Genomic DNA, 14880 nt, shown 5'->3' with positions numbered 1-14880 from the left:
GTTAATTTTTCGTGATAACGTGTTTCGATATTAATTGAAAAGCTTTAAAATTAAAAATCGATAATAATTTTAGCAAATTGCTACTTTATCACAACGATGTCGCATTTCTTAAATGGATAACGCGTTTCTCCGTATAAATTACAAGAATTGTGAATCTAATAAAGATTACGGTGGATTTTGAACGTGCAGAATCCTCCTCGAGCAGTTGCAATTTTCCTGGAATTACCTTTTCCACCGGTTGTCGTCGCGGCGCGATTGCTCACGTAAACGCTGCGTTTGTGGCATTCGGCCGAGGCAATGAATTAGCATTATTAGACACTTGCTGATATACACGCCTAATGCTTTGTCATCTGCAACAGGTGGTTACATCGAAATACGCGTGGTACGTGTCTCACGTAAAAGAAAATCCTACTCGCCAGGTGTATGTCTTTGGTCCTTCGAAATTCTTTCTCAATTTTATTAACATACAGATTGTTTCATATGGTAGTGATAGTTAAATAATTACTATTTTCTCAAACACGACCTTTCAAAGATTATCGCAACGTCTTGGAAATTAACAATTTATTTTATCGAGGTGTCGAATGGTGAACAAAATTTCGTTATTACGATGGGTAACGAGCGACCACCATGAAGATTCTCATTTTGTAATTCATTTAATGATCAATTACTGATAAAGCGACCGCAACGAGCGGTACCTTTACGGATGTAATGCGATTTAATACGAGTCGTAGTTGCATTAATGGGCATCCGGAAGCCAGGATCGCTCGCATATTTCCAGTAGTTTGGTCAGCTTTCGCTAACTTTGTGACTGATCATCCAGCTTTTCATAGACGTATCATTGGCGTATTAAGAGGACCACATTTGTGGTTTCGTCTATTCGCTCGGTGAGCTACGATCGATTCACTCCACGTAGATTTGCTTTCACCTATCGCTCTTGCTACCTTTGCAAGATTAATCGTCGGAAATCTAGACGATTCGATAAAATCGACACTTCTCTACGATAAACGAACCTGCTGCCACTTTCCGACCAAAGGCTACTTATCAGTATTAGCATGGTGATTTTTTACGCTTTGCTAACGAACGTACAAACATTAATTTTGTACTTAATGTTGAGAATTAAAGGATAAAATCGTAAATTGATATTTAAACGCGTCATGGTGACGTGTAAAAAGTGTGCCCAACCAGGCGAGCTGGAAATCGAATGTAGCCTGGAAATCGAAGCGATGCGGTCGGATGCGGTTCGAGGTCGAATTCAAATTAAAAGCGGAACAGACGTGGCTTGTAAATGTGCTGGACGTTGATTAAGTTGGCTATGATATAAAGTTACATGCGGCTAACCATTGATTCGGGCTGAATTAAACGTAGCTTGATTGTGAATCGGTATCGTAGGTGCAGATTGCGGCTGACTCCGGTTCCAACTTCGGTCTATTGATTTCTTCTCGCGAGCAAAATTTCGTATTCAAAGGTCGCAGCTTCGAAATTGGACCACGGTTGTACGACAGATTCTGATGCAGCCGTTCGCGAAGAAACGAAAACTTTATTGGAAACGGATCATTTAGAACACCTTCTAAAGACGATAACTCTACTGTCAAATTAAAATTTTGATTCGATAGAAAAATAATTAGTTTTATAATTTTCATTATAAATTCATAATAATTATCGTTGAAATTGCTGCTTGTTATCTCGCAAAACCACAGTGACATTGTTCGAACGCGATTCGCATTAGGAAATGAAAGCACTCGCGATTCAAGGGGTACCCATAACCCCGATCGTTTCTGAAATCGGAATCACGGCCGGATCATTCGACGCATTTACAAGCGGAGAGTTTATGGGCCACGAATTGAACTGGCATCGTATCCGTACGCACACGTCGCATAAGGACGCGGATATGCGGGTTCAGGGAACGACACCGCGAGCTCGATCGTCCGTATACACCGGCTGATCCATGCCGGTGTTAAAGCGTTGTAGGTGAACCGGTGTGTAGCCCGGCTACGGGTAGGATGCGGCACAACAGCGCACGAATCGTGTACACCCAAATTGGACGGGAAATTTAGTGGCCTGTCCCACGAATCTCGGGTACCCTGACCTCCTACCTCCCCTCGTTTCCATCCCATTCCGCAGTCCTCTTTCCGCCCCTTTCCGGTCACCAAAACCAAAACCATCGGTCTCGTGGATCACCCTTCCAGACCCGCGTACACTTTTGCTACTCGCGGAAACCCGCTTTCCTAACCAATCTATTCCCCTCCTCTCGACCCTCTATCATGCCGATTTCGGGAAATAGAAAAATCGTGGGGCGTATCGTCTGTGATCGTTGCGCCTCGACGCTCTCATCAGGAATTCGTTGATAAAACGATGCCACGCTCGCAAAGTGTACCCTCTCGCAGGGAACCTCGTCCAATTTGCCCAATTTTATCTTTTCTACCAAAGTAACGACATCGATCGATCGCTCTCCCATCGCGTCCTATAAAGAGCTGTAAATAAAACTGTCCATTGGTAGAATGTATTTCGAACTTGCAGATCTACACGAACGAGCGCATGATTTTTCACGAGAATTTTTAAAACGCTAGGTTATGCCTCGATCAAAGTGACAGATACAATCAGCAGGCAAACGGTCGCCGGGGATTTCATGGGGAACAACGGGGCTGAAATAATTCCAGGGTAAAAATCGTTCCCTGGACGCGTCCGCGCCTCCCGCTCTCTGCTGTTCGGAAAGCAAACGAATCGAAACGGAATATATAAAATCCCGTCGCGGTATCGTTGAATCGACGTCGAGTATCGCGGTGTAACGAAATTTCTCTGTCGGATAACGTCGTTCCGTTTGCCGATCGGATGTCACCGACTCTACAGTCACGTATCGGTTCTCAACGAGATTATCGGCAGTCGGCAGCGTGTAGATTCGACCTCGAAGAAGGGTGAAAACGGGACAGCAACGAGGGGATGGAGAGTTTAATGGGCGAGAGACAGGCTGGTCGAAGCCGCGTGACGAGCAATACCGAAGCGGAAACATTTCCGCGGTTTGCTGAATCCTCTTCTCGCTCAGCCTTTTACATCGATGGAAAACCCCTTGAAGCCGGCATTGCTCGCGAGCAGAAACGTTTACAACGATGATCAAATCGCGCCGCTGTAAAACCGCGAACCGTACACCGGGAAAACCGTGTGCTTGACCCGGCCGATTTTACAGGCGCGACAGTGCGGTCTCGTCGTACGCTCTCGTAGTCACGGACAAGCAAAATGAATTTTCCAACTCGCCTGTGGATGCACGCGCGTGTACCCGGCATGTGTGAGCGTGATTTTGGCAGACACTGAGGCCAATCACTATGCGGTTCCTCATATTTTTTGCGGTCCTATAGTGACGCGAGAAACTTTGATTCAATAGCGTGATTTTGTTATAGTTTGATAGTTCGCAATTTTTTATTGCGTTTCAAATATCTGATGTTCTTGGAAAGGTTGAGGAATATTGAAATTTTCTTTAATTAGTACTCCTTTTATTCTTCTAAAGTTAATTATGTTTCTATTGTGCAGTAAAATTAATTTATGATTATAATTAATTTCAGGATGGCTGCCTAATAAACAGCAGAGGGTCGATTGGATGTTTGCGGAGAATAAAATATTCAAAGGTAAGAAACTGAAATGTTTTATGATGGTGATTTGAAAGTTTTACTTTGATAAACGTTTTTTGCACCCGAGTGAGTGGCGGGAAGCATGTTTGTGGTCGATTAAAATTTCTCTTCATTGTTTGGACGTATCCGCATCAGAGTGAGGTACCCTTTAGTCCGCACAGTGACCATTTACAACATCTATTAAACCCTGCCTTCGTATCCCTGGAGGGTCATATAGTAAAGGGTTCAACTGGAGGTACTTGCTGTACATGATCTTTATTCACCGTGCATTTTATCTGCATAAATTTACATTCTCTCTAGAAATTTCAGTCTGATTGTCATCTACTCTTTTATTTCAATTCAAGCTTTCATCATATTTTCTTTCTCGATTAATTCTATACTGTACAATAATTCTTCACGTTTCTATTTGTGAATTCAGTTAAAAAATCGAAGTCTTTTAGCAATTGTTAGAAGTTCTTTTGCCTTTATAATAAGTGATTTTATAAAACCATACTCGATTTACAGTCGAACACGTAAGAAACGAATCCTTTACCCTTTGACATTTCTCAAAGCAATTAAAAGCAACCCTCCATATCGTGAATTTCTTTCGTGTAAAATATATGTAATTTGCGTAGACTTACGTAAAATTTTGAGTTACGAATGTTTAATAATCTCTCATCCAAAATTCCAAATATTCTTTTTTTTTAAGATCTCCCAGAAACAATATCCGTCACTAAATCTACCCTGTAAAAATCTATAAACAAAGTAGCTAGGGGTTTTAGGAACATGCAAAAGTTTCCATCGTCTACGTATAGATAGCGTTCTACACACGGTTTCGTAATATTGAGAAAGTGCAACAATTTATTCATTTTAAGAGGAAAAACTTCTTTCATCGTACAAAAGAATATCGTATGTAATGATAAAAGCATTGTATCATCCATAAAATGCTGCTCAAGAAAATTGCATTAGAAAGGGTGATGAAAACTTTTCTATATGATAAGATTGACTTCAATCCAATTCTTTTAACGTAAAAAAGAAGGCAATTTACAATCTGACAATTTATAACAACTTTCCAAATGAATTTTGAGATAGCAAACGTTTCAAGTTTCATTTTTATTACAACATCCCTATTTCGAAATGGTGTTTGCTAAGCTATTGAAAGTTCTTTGGTAAACGGAAGACAAAAAGAGGCAAGCTCCCTTTGTTAGGCTCTCTCACCCTCTGCAGAAAGTTCAATGACTAAACTAACTATAGATAGGAGAGGAAGGAAACACAGTAGACGTAGTACAGTATCGTCGAGCATCTCATAAATGTGAAACACTTGGCTGCATTATGCCGTGTCACGTGAACCCTCTCGTTCGCAATTATGAAGCGGGTAAAGTTTTAATCGTTGTTTCGCCGCGATCATCGAATCGATTCAACCGGAAGAGAAACACGCACGTTCGCGTATAATCGTTCGGTATACACAGAGGAACGTTGCTAACGAGCCGCAAAGTTTCGTTCAACTATTTCCGACCGCGTAGTTTCGAGGCGACGACGGGACGCGCTGTTTTCGGTCGGTCTAATTAACCAATCAGCACCGACCGTACGAGGGGTATACGACTGACCAGCCGGAAACGAACGCCTCCAGCCTGGATTTCTGTCCCCGTAAATTTACACCGGTCGTGCTTGCTTGGCTTCTCGCTCGGTTTCAGAACTCTGACCTCCCCCGATTATGCAGGAATCTAACAAAGCTACGGGAATTTCGTGAGCGAATCGATTTACTTGAGCGTGAGCTCGCTAGAAATGCCGTGAAACAGGGTGAAAGGTAAACACCGTTTCGATGGAAGATGGACTTTCGAACGATCGTTGCGATTATCTTTCGATACCGAATATCGTTGTTCTCCAAAATGATTTGATTGATACCATCTGAGGTGGATCGAACTCTATCAAAGTGTTCTAGCGGTACTAACTATGATAAAAATAGTTTTTAAATGGTTTCAAAATAACGCGAAAGAAGCAAAGATGAAACGAAAGAATCATTTCTACATGCTTTAAATCGGATTCTCCAAACATTCTAATTGTCCCTATTCCTCTGTTACAATGCGAATAATCGGATACAACGTCGCCGACTATTCAATATCCGGTGGACCGAGGGTGGTTGTATGTACGTACTCGTCTCATATTCCCCGGTGAATTGGAAGGGAAGATGTGGAACGGGAAGATGAGCACAAAACGGGATAGAGGAAGACCTGACTCTGATATTTGGTCGCGGGTTCCGTTTCTATGTGGCATGGAAGAGGGTGAGCAGGGCGGTGATCGAGGGGTGGGGGGTTTGGCTGGCGGAATCAGTGCCGCCGGAAGTGCATCCTGGATCACATCCTGCCGCGCTGCGTTCGCTTTTCCGTGAACGTTACGAGGTATCCTGGTTAGGTCCTTGCTCAGCAAGGAAGGCGGGGGTGGTCGGAGGCTTGGATCGTGATGTGAAATCGTTTCGTCGAATGTGCTCGGACAAAAAAGAACGATAATGAAGGCTATTTGATCGAATTTCCCGTCCGATCGACGAGAGGAATATTCCCGAATTAAAGAGCTTGATTATCTTTGATCGAGGGCGTGCTCGTTTTCGCGTCAATTTCGACGTGGCCGAGAACGATCCTTTCATTCCTTTTTTTTTTTTTTTTTTTCACGCTCATCTAACCGATATACATCGATGGAAACTGACGTTCATTATGACTTTAAAGGTTCTCCCCTTTTATGGAAACTTTAGTAGAACCTCTGAAACGATAATTGGCTTTATTCATAATTCGATGATTGACTTTACCTTTGATCTTCATTAGGGAAAGTAACTTTACTCTCTGAAAGAGAACCGAGAAATTACTAACCATTGGCGAATGTAACTTTACCTGTGTTTGCATCTACTAAAAAAATATTTGTAATAATTCTTCAAGAAGAAATTATTCTCCCTCTAGTTCGGCCACAAATCTTACAACTCGTAATCGCGGAAACAACAACGATTAATTCAAAGTATCCGAGACTGTAAGGAAATACATTATTCCACTTAAAAATTCCGTAACATCACCATTAATTCAGAGCATCCATTCGTTATCCTCCCTCTCGGCTCATTAATCAAACATCCCCCGACCGAATCAACGGACACTAACCTGCCCCCGAAAAACTGCAAAGAATTATAACCGTCGATAAAACCTGGCCGCGTATATGCACACACGGATACAGTTTCGGTAGAGGAAAAACAGATAAAAGTAAATCTCGGCCAACATTTACCGAGCAACGTTTGGTTGATCGACGGAACGAGCCCCGCGAGATAACAACGACATCGGTTATCGTGTATTCGAATGGCGCCATTACCGGTTTAATATGGCCCCTCATTGTCACCGCATTACGAACGTCATGCCTCCTACCACACGTACACACAATTCCATCCGTGTATGTACGTGTGGGAACAGACGGTATATCGAGGTAGATAGCCTTTCGGGACATTGAGCGCGTCCTGTCCGATTGAACATCCTGCAACCGCCGCGCCTCATCCTCGCCTCTCTACGTCGCCCACGAAATTCTATTTGCCGACAGATGCACGCGTGTATATACGAGCCTCGTATCTGTTTGCGGCCTGTCCCGTCGACTGCCACACGTAAGGCTCAGGCCGGATTTAATTAGCCAGCCAGGATACGTGTGCACCGGTACGAGCATCAACGGCACTCGATTTTGATACTCTGTTTCGCTCTTGCTTCGCGATAGAAATAGTTCTGCTAAACAGCCGTACGATCAACTTCAACGCGTACTCGCTAAGCTGAGTCAGTTTCATTTGAAAAGTTCTATTCCACATTTGCATTTATTGGACAATTATGGTCTAACCAGCGATAGGAGATGATGTTTCATTTTCAATGGGTTTTTGTTTCAAAACAAAGATAAACGCTTATGCGGCGAAAGCAAGCTGGATATTTCGTCGAGGTTCTTCGACATTGTAGTCGGCGCGATATTAATTTACGATCGCGGAGGAAACGCGAGTCACCGGTGTAATCAGGAAACGCGTTTGATGCATGCCTCCTTCCCCGTTGACAATACGTCGCAACGTGGTGCACGCGAATCGATTGCAACGTTAATAGGCCGTGTCTAGCCTGGCTGTCAGCTATTTTTCTTGCCTCTTCCTGATTCAAGAGTGACCGGACTGCAGGACCGGTTACATCGCGTCGACATCGTCGTTTCGAGCCTTTAATATCGTATTTATTCAAATTGCCCATTAAACGTGTGCGTGCGTTCACCGTGTAAACGGACCGCAGTATGCGTGACCGGGCTTGCACGTCGAGATAAATGGACTCCTCATGTAAATCGAATACGAACTACACTTTCCTACTCTCTCTACCTCTTTTTATGCTTTTTCCCTGGTTTCTACGCGAGTTATCAATATTTATGACGAGGAATTACACTGGTTTATTAGACTCCGGTAGTTGATCATCGTCACCTGAGATTAATCTGTATATTCGAGAGCTTGGAAACTGTTACGCTCGGTACTTTCGTTTATCGATGGAGAGAAAAAGGAAGGATGCTCGCGACGTTCGTATTCATTAAGTTTAATTTGTTAACACTTGTAGAAGGAAGAGATCGCGTTACCGGTACTTCGTATAATGATGGAATATCTTAAGGTGAAAAGAAATGAATTAGCGTATAAATAGGAAAGTTCGCGGAAACGTTAAGTGGTGTTCTTGTAGTACATTTATTCCGCGGGTCTGTTATAATATCAAGCTATATTTTATGCAAAAAGAAAGTTCATCATTTTGATATTAAACTTGAGAAGCGATGGCCAATGTTATTTTCAAGAAGCAATTTAGTTTCGTTGAAAATCAGCCCCGTGTTTCGTCAGTAAATATTTGAACCAGAGAAATGAGGAACAAAAGCAAAGATCCATTTGTCTTGTTCCACCACTGTGAAACATTATAATTATTAAGTTTATCCTTGCGAAACTTCAAAGATCGAGAAAGTCATATCAGTGCCGGGGCTGTATTGTTGTAAAATATAAGTTGCACTCTGCTGCCCATTTTTTCTTCTTGCTTCAGTCAGTCTGATTACTCAATGAGGTTTTCTTCTCACAGAAGACAAGCACATTACTTTCCAACACCATTTTCTGCTTTGTTCACGTCACTACTTTTTCTCAATTTCAAAAGCTGTAGCATTGTTTGCAACGAGAGCGCAGAAATTGGATATTTCGGACCGTGGCTCGAAAATTACTTTCGAGGGAACTTCTCCGCAACTGTCGTTTCAATTTTTAAAACAGCCAAACAACCAGCGGAACCGGTAGAAAAAAAAAATAAATACGGACATTACAGACCCATACAACCGTCAGCTGTTTGTTATTTTTGCCTCCCTTTAAATTTTCGGCTGAAAATATGAATCCGAAAATTGAGATTAAACGTTAAAAAATATTCTGCTACGGCACGGAGTTATATTCATAGCTTAGAGATGAATTCAGAAAACTCGATTGCAGGGACGAAATTTGTAAAGGTATAGTTTTCAATCCTGTTAAAAATTTAGCAAAATTAAGACATTTGCAAAAGCAGTTTTAATTTTGAAACGTTTCATAACTCCGGATGCGCTTTTGTTGTAACACGATTTTTTCTTTATCGGATTACGATTGCGTTAGGAGATCATAATTTTCATATCACGGTTTCGTTTGCTCGTGAAACTTTCATCTCGCCGACGACATATACACGCACATTCCCTTCAAGCGCTATTTATTGCATTTTAAATGGAAGTTAACTGGCTTTCATACAAGCATGTTGCGATTGACCTTTTCATGCCGGTTATTCCATCGAACATTGATTAAAAACGACAAATATTCGCGTAATATCTGCCGACGTGAAAGTCAAAATTCATATCCACGGAATTCGATCGTTATTATTGCATAAAAAAGCCTGTAACGTTTCGTACGCTATTATTCCCCGAGAATCACGTTCGAAGTTATGCAATTCAAGTTTTCATTAATAACGACAAACGATATTGAGGAAATTGGAACGGTAAACTTTAACTAATTCATATTCTCGGATCTCTTCGATTTTTTTTCTGATTATTTATTGCTTGAAGCTGTTGTTATGAAAGACTGGAATACGTGGTAGGTTTACGAATATTACTTAATTATTTACTTGGAAATATTATTTGATGTTGATAGAAAAATATGAGTATCTAAATTTATGGACTAAATTTGATCTAAATTTATTCAACGACCAAAACAGTTTCTTTTTTGGCAAAAGTGTGATTAAAAATGATTGATATCTCCTTTCTCTACGGCTTCCAGAAAGGGTGCATTCGCGATGCTTTTTCTTTTAATTCCAGTCGAACGTACGAAGCTGAATTTTTTCCTTTTTCTGAAGTCGCATTCGTGCCCGTTGATTTCCATAATCGTTCGAGCCGAGAAAATAATTTCTGCCGATCGAATCCGTACAAAAATACGAGGATATCCGGTGGAAGGAGAATCCAGGGAGATTTAATAACAAGTTAAGAGGAAAAGTGGAAACGAGCCGTAATCAAGTAGTTAAATACATCGAACGCGATAATAGCGTATACCGTGGTTTATGTGTCCCGTTAATGCATCGTATACTATTAAATCCTATGGAGAATAGTAAATATTTCCCCTTGAATAATTATTCCCGCTATAAAAATTAACCCCGCGGAATATGGAAATCAGATTCGCGATTCCCAAATGGCCACACTTTGCAAGCTGATTTTATTAAAATATTAACCGATTTGCATTTAAGCACAAGTTTTACCCTGCCTCCACCCCATAACGAGGGGACGTAAAATGGTGTATACGATGCTTGTGTTTCGTTCATGAAACATCATGTATATTAATAATGAATTTACCAGCAAATATTCCAAATTATTATATTATTACTTCCATTTCGAATATTAATATTTTGTTTTGAATTTCGACCACGTTCGTTCCACTTTTTAATCATTAACATCAAATTCGCGAATAATTCATGGAATCCTTATTTGAAATATTAAATATCTAGCTACAATAATTAATTGTATTACACTTATCAATGTCAATTTCATACGAACACATGTACGTGTCGCTGTTTCTTGTATAACAAAAAACTTTCACCATGTCGCGGCAATTTCCTATCCACGTTCGTTAATTACAAGCCGCACGCTTCCGGCCTTTAAAATTCCTTACAAACGCGGCTTCGTGCACATCCTCACAGCAGGACGAACAATCGACACGGTCCCCGACAAGGCACCGTTGCTCGGTTATAAATTCGTGAATACGTAACAGCCGGCAAGGACGCTGTTACACGCGTCCTCCTTTTCCCCATACATATTCATGGTGGTACGCGGTGTGTCTACGATATATAATGCATCGGTCCACCTTTTAATTTCGGTGGCTGTGGCTCGTTTCTAAGCCCGGTCGCGTAACGCGAACGATCCTCCTCGTAAATCAAGCATCGCGTGTGCCAAAATGACAGGGAACGTTGCTGACGTTTAATGACGATCATGACGATAACGACACCACATCGCAGACCTTGCAAACAGCATTGTTTTCGTGATCTACGACGAAACTTGATCACAGTTTACAATACGCTTCGAGTTACGATTCAAAGTTCATCGACCCTCGAAAAGGTAACTTAATTCGCGCCTATCGAACGGGGAAAGATTTTCGAAAGTTTATAGAGTTTTCTCGATTGCGAACGCCTCTCTTTGTCGCGAAAGTTTTCTTTTGGATTCAATTACAATATCTCCCACACACAAAGGAATATCTCGCGGATTTCTTGCTGGAAGATACGCAGGGAGGAGGGTGGGGCACGCGGGTAATCTTTACCGTGGCGGAATTCCTTGATCGAAAAATTGCTCACGAATCGCGTCCTCCCCCGTTTGAATTTAATCCGACTTGAATGCCCGGCCCGATGAAACGTAAGCTTCGGACCGGCTTCGGACGAAGATTAACTCGCGACTGCACTCGAGTAATATCGGTACCAACCCATTTTTCCCTTCCAGCGAATCCGCTTTTCTTTTGCGGATGATACTGCCATCCGTTCCCGTCAAATTAAGCTAAAACGACACCACGTGAATATTTCATCGACGATGCACGTAAAAACGAATGCTTATTTATGTACGGATTGATGAGCGAAAATGTATGGATCGATGTGGAATTTTGATAAAATATTTCTCGCAATATCTACATTAGATGGTTTGTACATAAATAAGTTGGAGAAATAATGAGAAAAGAGAATTACATACGGATAATTACTCACAATGTTAGGAAGAACTAGGATGGAAAGGCTATAACAATAATACCACGTTTTCGTGCGATAATTTATGGTTAGTCAAGACCGACATGCCACAGGAAACAGGTACACGAGGGTAGTAAAGATAACACCGAATGCGAAAAGCGTGGTTGTAAAACGACGTTAAGGGTTTACAGTGCCAGAAGAAAGGGGAGTGGAAGGGTCGGGAAAAAAAGGGAGGGAATGAAGGGGTGGCTGAAGATAGGAGGCTCGTTTTCGAGGAAGCATAAGAAAAATTAATTTTTCCGCCGGTTGTAAAAATGCCATGAAACCAAAATCACACGTGCGACAGGCAAAGGTGAGGACGAACGATACCGATCGAGGTTATTTCCGGTATAGATAACGATTGAATTATCAATAGGTCGAAAATCGGCCGTGTCGGGGATTCTTTTTAATATCTGCCACGTCAGCTGCAGTCGAACTCGAACTTTCGTTATCTCCCTTGTCTCTTTTCGTTTTCTATCGAGAAAGGAATTCGAAATCTTTTCGCGGTAACTCGTTCCCACGATCCTACGTTTCTGCTTCCTTTTTTTTCTATTCACCTTGCCTTTTTCATCGCTGCTTTCTTCAGCTGACAGATGAAGAAGTCTGATGCGGAAACGACTCTCTCTCTTCGCTTTCCTTCGCGGTATTAAATTCCTCTGCGGCGAGAAGCAACATGGGAATGGATCGCCAAGGCCATCATGAGATCGCTCGATTTTCTCTACTTCTTTCTTCTTCGGGATTAATTGCGGGGGGATAATTAAGTTGGCGGTGAGTTCGTTTTCCGATAGAATTCGATGATGTTAGAACTTAATCAGGGTTTATCGGCGTTGATTTGGTAACACCTTCATTGTGAGTAGATTCAACCCTCGGACGGCGGACCATGGAGAGAGCCTCAATTTTAATTTCATTTTCTATCTCATATTATCTTCCTTTCTTAAATTTTACACCATTCCTTTAAAACTTGTTCTTCCAATATGAACTCTTTTGTTTAAAAATTATATATTCAATTTTAAATTAATATCCTTGTATATGTTTTGCAAATTTGACTTCGTTGTTCAAAGGTTAATTCGATCAAGTAATTATAAAAAAGAACCACGAAAGCGAAAGCAATAGGTGTATCCAAATATTAGTGGAAAACAAAACTATTTCGCAAACTTATGAACAGCCGTCAGCTTGTAAATCGTAAGGTTGGATCGTAACGTCGAGCGGAATGCGAGCGTATTTCATCCGTTGGTGGGTTTACAGCGAGCCGTGAAACGAACTAACAGCGCGATTTTCCATGAAACGAGAACAAATATCCCAGCGGTGGAAGAAGGACGCCTCGTAAAAGCGGAAGTGAAGAGCCGCGGTCTGAAATGTCACGGGGCTCATTGTTCGAGTAGCGCGACCAACGGACCCGACCACCGCCATCAGACCGGAAACTCTGCCCTGCTCGAACTCTGCGTCGCGAAACTTTCGAATTGGCGCTGACGCGACCGGGCGGAATGTCGAAAATTTCACGACGCCAAAGCGTCGCGGGGGCCTCGTCGTCGAAACTGGCTGACGCTAAGGTCATCGGTTGGATTAGCTGTACCCGTGCATCCTGGCCGTTGGTTAATTCTGTTGTCGAACTTTTTTATAGCATAGTAACCTCCCGTAGGATAAAGTTCCCTGCGTGTCATGAATAGCTGAGACGAACAGCCGGTCGTTTCGCAACATGTCGCTAACCGGGATATGCTTTTACGGTTTACGGCTCGTGTTCTTCGTTCTCAAGAATCTAGGGGATGGATCGAATATCGGAATAGTAATTTCAGTGTACGGCAAAGATGCTGCCAAATAGTATCACTTTAAATGGAAAGAGAAATATGCCTTCAAAGGGTTAAGAAATTTGTTAATTTAACCATTCACAGAATATCTCTAAATCTTTTTATCAAAGTTACAAGAACGAAAAATCTTATTTCTGGTTAAAAAACAAATCAATCATAAAATTCATTCCCCTCTGCGGTAGCTTTTCTCAACGGCGAACAAATTCTTTTCACGTGGCTGTAACTTTTCACAAATGGCCACGAAGCCGTTTTGACAGCCATAAATAATTCCTGTCGGATTGGCGGTGGGGCATTCTGCGGCGTTGATTCGAGGGTTGTCACCCCTTGTCGAGAAAGGGGGGTTGACGACGGGTTGCCGGACCGAAACTTTTGCCGCGCCCATGGGAACGGATTTTGCGGCTGGAAAAGTGTGAGCGGGCGTAACTTTGGCCGAGAAGTTTTCTCGAACGCGTAACGCGCGAAGGGAAACACAAGTTGAATAGCATACCATTTCGTTGTTTCTCCAACTTACACGGCCTTCATTGTTCTACGTTGTTATTGGCTACAGTCTCGCCTGAACGCGGATGAAATAAGTTACTCCGATGTTGGTACTATGAAGCGACAATTTTTTTGTAGATTTTTGGAACATGGCTATTTCTGAGTGATACGTTGGAGGCGAATTTCTAACTCAATTTGATAAAATTTGCAGCCGAATACATATTGCCATTTAAAGTTTTGTATTGTTCTTTATATTTTGCTATGGTGAAAGATCAAAAGTAATCATAGATTGTTATGCTATTTTCTATAATTAATTATAGAATTAATGTAATTAATTATAATTCTCTAATGATAATTAATTATAGATTTTTTTAACGTATATATTTAATTTCGAAATCATGCATTGTCCGTATCACAGAACTGTTGATAGATATTCCATCAGTACCACCTTTCGAATTGATCGAATAATCGAACCACAACTGCGATCGAATATTTTTAATCGTTGTCATGAATTCCTGAACGCCAGTTATCGCGTAAACGCGTTTTTTTTTTTCTTTTTAATTATATCGCTGTCATTCAACCTCCGGCCCGATGGATTTTTCGGTATTTATTTTACGGACATTTAGCGACGCTGAATTTCGGTAATTTATTATAACTCCCAGCAAGTTCCGGCTAACTGCATTGGCCCCGAAATTACATTCCGCTCAAAATTTGTTCCGCGCCGGAGCGTCAACCTGT

The 14880-nt window shown here is 41.6% G+C and overlaps 2 protein-coding genes across 5 annotated transcripts in view; one reads left to right on the top strand and one right to left on the bottom strand.

Annotated features, from left to right (window-relative positions):
• Positions 1-3593, top strand: part of LOC114872021 (caspase-1-like) — a 181832-nt gene extending 178239 nt beyond the window's left edge. The window contains exon 6 of the transcript XR_003788687.2: positions 3555-3593. The gene's annotated coding sequence lies outside the window, so the exon portion shown is untranslated. The remainder of the gene's footprint in view (positions 1-3554) is intronic.
• The window catches only part of LOC114872016 (agrin-like), a 349276-nt gene that overhangs the window by 54414 nt on the left and 279982 nt on the right, over positions 1-14880 (bottom strand). The window lies entirely within an intron of this gene.

Source organism: Osmia bicornis, chromosome 2, assembly GCF_907164935.1.
Source record: "Osmia bicornis bicornis chromosome 2, iOsmBic2.1, whole genome shotgun sequence".
NCBI lineage: Eukaryota > Metazoa > Arthropoda > Insecta > Hymenoptera > Megachilidae > Osmia > Osmia bicornis.
Note: the sequence above shows the minus strand (reverse complement) of the source record. Positions and strands in the feature narration are given on the sequence as shown.